Here is an 8,518-nt window from a genome sequence, read left to right on the forward strand (position 1 = left end):
ATCGCCATAAACTTGTTTCATCAATTGAAACGTTTCGGTAAAAATTTTAGCAATTTTAAAACAAAATTTAATGTTGGCTCTTCGTTCGAAGCTCATTTTCGTACCGATGACAAAAACATACTGACACTTAAAACGCAATAACCTCACTTCCAATAGATGAAATGTCATGAAATTTTTACTGGAAGCAGATTCTAATGCACTAGTTGACATAAGGATGGCGCCACTAGAGGACGCTAGATTAAAAAAGTCCTGTTTACTGTGGAACTCACCTTGTATAACCTCTCAAGCTTACAAAATCATTTTTTAATTAGTTCTGAATTTCGAATTAAACTTTATCAAAAGCGGTCGACTCTATCATAAAGCTGGCATACGAACAATCGGAAAATTTTAAAATAATAATACCTTTGCTGCTCTTTAACGTATAACCTCCTAAGCTTGGCAAATGATTATACTCGTTACTCGTAAAGTAAAAGGGTATACTAGATTCATCGAAAAGTATGTAACAGGAAGAAGGAAGCGCTTCCGACCCAATAAAGTATATACTACTGTAAGCAAAAAGTAAGGTGAATTTTCAATTTAAAATTTGCGGCCTTAAGATGGCGGACTAGTTCTTTGTTTCTTGAGTTGGCAGGACTGCTGATGACATCTGGCGGTTATTTCATGTCAATGTCAGTATCAGCACTATATTTACGTTTGTGTTTACCAAACGATCAATAGTGCATTTGTCTGATTTAATTGAGCAGAAAAGTGACATCAATTTTTGTTTGCGGAATGAAATTTCGGCTGCGGAAACGTTGAGGATGTTGCGAAAGGCCTTTGGTGATTCTACCATGTCTCAGAAAAATGTTTATAAGTGTTAAAAAGACTTCAAAGAGGGTCGGGAACGCGTTGTTGACTTGGAGCGCTCCGGACGACCATCGACGTCGACAGATGACCAACACGTCAATGAAGTGAAGGAATTAGTGTTCAAAAATCGTCGGTTGACTGTTAGAGACCTTACTGATATGATCGGAATATCAGAAGGATCTGTGAAAAGCGTTTGCGTGAAGCAATTCGTCGAAAAAGACCAGAGTTATGGGCCAACAAGTCCTGGTTTTTGCATCACGATAATGCACCGTCGCACACTGCACTCGTTCTTTTTGACCATTTCGCCAAGAATTCGACGCATATAGTTCCGCAACCATAATATTCCCCTGATTGGCTCCGTGTGACTTCTGGCTATTCCCAAATCTCAAAAGACCACTGCGGGGAACGCGTTTCGAGTCGATAGAAGAGATAAAAGCGGAATCGAAGAGGGCGCTCACGACAAAAGGACTATTTGGCCTGTTTCGAGGATTTAAAAAAACGTTGGCATAAATGTATTTTATCGGGAGGAAATTACTTTGAAGGGGATGAAATTGATTCAGAAGAATAAATAAAGAATTTTCACTTTAAAAACAAATATTCCTTACTTTTTGCCCACAGTAGTATATTCTTGACCAGGATCATTAGCCGAGTCGATCTAGCCATGACTGTCTGTCCGTATGAATGCTGAGATCTCGGAAATTATAAGGGCTAAGACAGTCACACTAGGCATGCAGATTCCTGTGATTCCTACGCAGCGCAAGATTGTTTCATCTGTAGCGCCCACAGTTTTTATGATGAAAAAAAAATTTTAACTGAAATGTATTTGTCTCATCAATACCTACCGACTGACCAAAAAAAAATGCGACACGGCCACTCTAACGCCCACAAACGGCTTAAACGCTTAAATCTGTCTGCCGCCCCATAACATCTACCGAAATAGCCGGTAGGTGGCTGCCTAAAAAATCACTTTGCTGCTTATATATATCCATTCCCCTTTTGCTCCCTTAAGCTGAGTACCGGGTATCTGATAGTCGAGGCACTCGACTATAGCGTTCTTCCTTGTTTTTTAATTAGTTCTGAATTTCGAATCAACTTTGTCAAAAGCGGACGACTGTATCATAAAGCTGCCTTAGAAACGATCGGAAAATTAATAGGAAAATAATATGAAAAATGTATAGCTTTGGTGTTTTTTAACAAATAACCTACGCTTGGAAATAAAATTTTTAATTAGTTCTGAATTTTGAACTTATTTTTATCAAAATCCGACGACTGTATCACATAGCTGTTATAGGAACGATCCCCGAAAATAATATGAAACAAATTATAGCTTCGGTGTTTTTATACCCTTTACTCGTAGAGTAAAAGGATATACTAGATTCGTCGGAAAGTATGTTAAAGGTAATAGGAAGCGTTTCCGACACCATAAAGTATATATATTCATGATTAGGATAATATATTTCAGTTAAATTTGTTTTTTTTACCATAAAAAATGTAGGCGCCACTGTTTTGTGAGGTTTGTGGGCGTCTGCCTAAAACTGTATGCTGCTGTCTACGACAGCAGAGAATTCGGAGCAGCGTAGAATACTTCCGACGAAAAGTCTTCAGCAAAAAAGAGAGACAGAAATTCGGATATTACCCCATTTTTTTGTGTCTTATAATCTGCCTGCCGTGTCTCTCAAAGAGCAACCATCGCTCGGTGCTTTTGAAGAAGAAGAACCTGGTGCATTCTGTTTAAGTTATGAAAAGAGAAGCAGCGGCTCTTTAAATTGTGCGCTGCGACACATTTTAATTTATTAATGAAAGTGATATTTTTTGAATAAAAGTGTAAGTGCTTTCTTAAGTTCATGATGTTGTACTTTCATCCACGTTTATAGAACGTCCCTTTTTTTTTTAGATTTTTTAACCCATAAAATTCTAGTTCCGTTACCGGAAAGTGGCCACAAAGGGTTTTAAACAGTTTGAAAAGGTAAATATGCAAGTATACAAGTATAACTAATTTTTTTTAAACACATTCCCCTTTTTCAGGAGTGTTGGACAGGGATTCCGCGGTCCCGGACCGAACTATAAGAAAAGCGATGTCAAATATTTAAATCAAATTATCAAAAAAAAAAAAAACAGCCTTGCGAATAATAATTGCAATTATACAGAAAATTTAAATGATACAATTTTTATAAAATATAGTGCAAATTATAGTAAAAAGGGATGTAACAGACAGATAATTTGCTTTTAATTTTTGTCATAGCTTTTCTGTGTAAACTGTGTAAAAGAGATTTCATCACGCCACTTTCGGGTAACGGAACCAGAACCTTTAGGGTTATGTTATCTTTTAAAGAAATCTTAAAAAGGGACGTTCTTTAAACATGGATCGACGCACAACATCTTCAACTAAAGAAGCACTTACCTGACTGGATTTAAAATAAAAAATGTCACTTATATAAATAAATTAAAATGGGCCCTAGCGCACAATTTCAACAGCTGCTTCTCTTTCCATAACTTTAACAGAATGCACCACGTCTTTGTCTTCTTTTGTTTTCTTAATGAACATAACGGAGAGACGTAAAAACAAGGACCGGCCGAATGTTGCTCTCTCAGAACCGCGTGCAGGCAGATTATAAGACACAGAAAGAGAGGGTAATATCCGAAGATTTGCCACTCTTTTTTGCCGAACTGCTTTTGTCGGAAGTCTTCTGCTCTGAATTCTCTGCTGACGTCGACAGCAGCATACAGTTTTAGGCAGAAAAAAACAAAACAGCTTTTTGCGCTCGGACGTGTTCTTTTACAAACCGAACACTTTTTAAGCTGACATTTTTGTTTGCCTGAAACTGTTTTTACGTATACTATTTGGAAAATAAGTAAACACGTGTATCAGGATTTGACCAAAAAAATTATTTTTTAATTAAAATTTTTTAAAGTTTGTAAAAAAAGAGGGTTGTTAAAGAGTACCGTCTGTTTGCAAGTCTATATCTCCATCTCTAGTTATCCGATTGATTTTATGTCTTTTCCATACAATATTCTGAAACCTCTACTTCTTAAACACATTTTTTTTAATCTTCTGCAGTTAGATGGAGATAAAGACTTGCAAGCTGAGGGTACTTTTTAAAAACTATTTTTTTTAGACTTGCAAACAGAGGGTACTAGCTGCTTCTTACAAACTTTAAAAAATTCTACCTACAAAAATAATTGTGTTTTTGGCCAAATCCAGATACTTATTTTCCGAACAGTATACGTAAAACAAGTGCCAGGCTAATCAAAAATGTGTTTTTTTTGCAATATTCTTTTGTTTGTAAATGAACGGCCCATGTATACCCTTTTACTCTACGTGTAATGGGTGTAATTAGCTAATTTGTCTTATTCAAGGTCCTCTTTTAATAAGCCTTCTAAGATAGAATTTTTGAATACTATCCGTAATACAGCGTAAACAATCAAATCAAGCCATGTATTAGCAGCAGATACATTTGATGATTAGCAGCACTCTGTCATTGCTTCTCATTCAGATAAATAAAAGAAAATCCGATCGCAATAAAGAAGGTTTTGTTGTTTCTTCACTTAGTAGAAATATAAATTGGGTTTCGTATTTTATTTAAATCTAATTTTTATGTAAAATCTTAAACCTAATTGTTTCCGTCTGTTATATATATTAGCTGGGAAAAAATAAATCAGTTCGGCCAAATCCATTTTGATTCACGCATTCAATGTATGCATTTATAACTTTTGTGATAGTTATAAACAAATATTCTCTCCTTGTTCACATACAAACACAGTGTTTAGTATAGAAAGTATAGCTAAAATAAAACAAAATATTTCTAAACATATGTGTTTATTGCTTGCCTACAAAGCAAAGCTTTATGCAAAGAAATTCACGCACAAACAAGAAATGAAGTTAACTTCTGCAAGCCGAAGTTTGTATACCCTTTCAGTTATAAGAAATAATCAACTTTAGCAAATAATTTGTTTTCCGATCGCTCCTATGACAGCTATATGATATAGAACTAATTAAAACTAATTAAAAAATGTTAATTCCAAGCTAAGAAGGTTATATGCCAAAAGGCACCAAAACTATAATTTGTTATATATTAGTTTCCCACCAATTTTGCGATCGTTCCTATGACAGCTATATGATATTGTCCTCCGATTTTGATAAAATTTAATTCGAAATTCAAAACTAACTAAATATTTTATTTGCAAGCCTAGAAGGTTATAAGTTAAAAAACACCAAAGATATCATTTTTTCATATTATTTTACCAATAATTTTTCGATCGATTTTATGGCACCCATATGATATAGTCGTCCGACTTTGATAAAATTTATATCGAAATTCAGAACTAATTAAATAATGTTATTTCCAAGCTTATGAGGTTATATGCTAAAAAACACCGAAGATATAATTTTTTTTTACATTTTTTCCCCGATAGTTCCTATGGGAGCTATAAGATATAGTTATACTACTACTTATATACTACATGCAATAGAAAGGAAAGTTTCAGCCTGATAGCTTTAAAACGGACGGACAGACGTACAATTCGTCCTAATATGGCTAAAAGTTACATAGGTCAGAGACCTTAAAAATGGTAGACCAAAATAACGTGACAATTTTACTATATAAATCCGAAATTGTTCACGTCAATTTAAATAAATAATAATTATAATACATATTAAAATTATATACCAAATACACAGATAGTCAGATCGTCTAAGTTTTCATGAAAAAATCAAACAAAAAATTTATTGGGTAGGGAACAAATCTACAACTCTACGAGTATTAAACTTATTTATTTAAAAGGTGAGACTTCTTTTTCGTGAAGTAGAGGTCCACCTCTACCAGGAACTACCATAATCCTTCTTAGGGCATTTTGGATGTATAGTATTGTAAATACTACCTGGTAATGGCGGAAGTAATATAGGGAAGCCGCCGTGCTTCACAAAGAGATATATGATTCCAAGTATGCAAATTTAACTCCAACTTACACTCAAGCAGGGTGATGCATCGATTTTTGTTGCCTGACATAAGGGGCGAAACTTTGAGTGCATCCGCTGCGCTGGAATGCCGAGCTTTAAGTTATGCATCAGCTTCACTGAAAAGGTTAGCTTGACGAGTCGTCAGCTGCGTTGAAAAGCTTAGCTTGACGTTTCGACAGCTGCACCGCGCGCAAGCGCAGCCAACTTAAGCTGGGGCGGTTCCGGTCAAAACACTTTTTTTGTGACCGCCCGCGAGCATAGACGCGTATTTGCATTTGTGTGAAAATATTTGTGCATGGAGTCCCAATTAGGTTATTTTGTTGGATTTGAGTCTGGCAAGCGTTGGATTTTTTTAAAATATTACATACTTAGTATTGTCGATTTCGCAGGTCGTTTTCGTTGCTTTCTTGGCCTTGTGGTTTGGCTCTTTTTGAGCGCGACGGTGCCTGCACAAGCGACACTGAGCGCCGTCTTTGTCGCCGCACTAGCGGCCAGCCAAGCGCCAGTGAGCGCCATCTTTGCCGCCAGAGCAGCGCACTTTGGAGCGGCGCATCAGTGGCCAGCATCTTGATCTTTAAACCTCCACTTTAGTCATCGACCTCAGCGATTTGTTCGCAAATTCCAAATCTTGTGTGTGTGGAAAGTGATGCGAGCATACCATTGAAATAATTCCGAAGAACAAAAGTTTTAAAGTGATGCGAGCATACATTTAAAACAATTTCAAAGTAAATGAAAGTACAAAAGTTTAAAAGTGATGCGATACATTGATTAAAAGATACAAATAGTTAAAAAGATAAATTAGAAAGGAAAAAGTAGAGCGACACTCTGTCGCACAAATTTAAATAGAAACATATTATTAAAGTTTAGTATTGCAGAACTTTGAAATCGCACAAAAAAAAAAAAATTAAAAATTAAAACAAAGGGAAAAGTAAAAGAAAATTGTTGCGAGAGTTAAATGTAAAAATGAAGCAAGCATGAAAAGAAAAATTGAAAATTAAATTGAAAATTAAATTAAAATTAAAGCGATACTATATTGTATAACAAATTAAAAAGCAAAGTGCTACAAAATTATACCAATACAAATGTACCAACACAAATTTTAGGCAATTTAAACAATTGTTGAAAGTATTCCGTACAAATTAAAATAAAGTTAAAAGTTATAAAACAAGACAGCTAAAAGCCGCCGCTTGAGTTCTGTCTGTAAGTTTTTTTATTGAAAACATACATTTTATTGACATGATTCATTAGGCACATACACGCAACATATATAGTTGAAAGAAACGCATGAGAAATAAATTAAAATTATTAAATCGAATAGATAAAAACTAAAAGAGAAAAATCATGCAGTAAGAAAAAATAACTAGAATAAAAACCACTGGGAAAAAATACGTTTACATATTTAAAAGAAAAACTATTTTAATATTACAACTTATTATTGATAATTTTGTACTATTTTCTTGTTTATAATGAATTATTGTTCAACATTTATTGTTAAATAAATTTGATTAATTATGAAGTAATTTAGTCTTTATTAGCCGAGACGAGCCGTTGACAGCATTGTCCTAGGGTTAAAAGGGATCACCAGAGCCATGCTCTGAGGCAGTGATCATAGGCTGGGAGGGGACACTCATCACATAACAGCTGTGATGACCTACCTTATTTCTCGCTCCCTCTCTCTCCCTCTCGTTTTTTTTCTCTCTCTCCTTACTCTCTCTTTCTTTCTCTCCTTTCTCTCACTCTATTTGTTTTACTCTTATTATTTTTTTTTGACACATTTTCGGATTTTTCTCTTTCCGGCTAGTCATCTAGCAATTATTTTTTTGTCGCAGCACGCTCAGTTCTGATCTTTAAATAATAATGAGCAGCGAAGGAAAGGGTATATATGTATTTGGTATAGGCATGACCACCACCCCTAAAGCCGACAAGCTAGAGACGGACTCTAAAGCGTGCCCCGCACATCCCATTACCATTACCATTCCGTTGCACATTTTTGTTATAATTAATTAAGTTCAAATTTCGCACTCTATTAACTCTTTATTTTCTTTCATTCATTTCCTTTTCAAGAAAATTAGACTTTATCTCAAAAATCTTTATGGACTACAAAGAAGGAATATACAACCAGTTTCCTTTTGGCCAAAAAGAAAAAGTTGGTTTCAAATTTACCCTTCCAATATTTGCCAATAATGGGGTATTTATTTGTACGAGGAAATACAAAATTATTTAATTAAGGTTGGTTATTTTGTCCCATTTAAATTATTTTAATTATTGGTGAAACAGCACAAATTTTGATGTCCTTCATGTCAGTCGGATGGAAAATGTAGACATTTTGTTAAGACAATGTTACAACCACGAATGACTGAAGAATATCCAAAAATGGAATTCTTATTCTTTAGAATTTAGGCTTCTCTGATTTGCTGGAATACAACAAAAGTATTGAAGATTGCTTTGTTGTCCGTTAATCAGGCCTAAAATAAATCCCGCCAGAACGTAACTTCCTTTTGATGGAAAATGAATTCTGACACACTATTTCTATTTCTTTTTTTTTTGAGAATTTCGGTAGTAAATGAAATTATCCTACGATATGTGTGATGTCAGGCTTTGTTCTCGGCTAAAAATGCTTATGATATTTCTGATTATATTTGATTTTTGAATTTTTTTTTTTCGTTTGACTTTGTAAAAGTACGATTTTTGGGTTGTGTTTTTATTTGGTCATTC

Source organism: Drosophila biarmipes, unplaced genomic scaffold (genome assembly GCF_025231255.1).
Source record: "Drosophila biarmipes strain raj3 unplaced genomic scaffold, RU_DBia_V1.1 ptg000004l, whole genome shotgun sequence".
NCBI lineage: Eukaryota > Metazoa > Arthropoda > Insecta > Diptera > Drosophilidae > Drosophila > Drosophila biarmipes.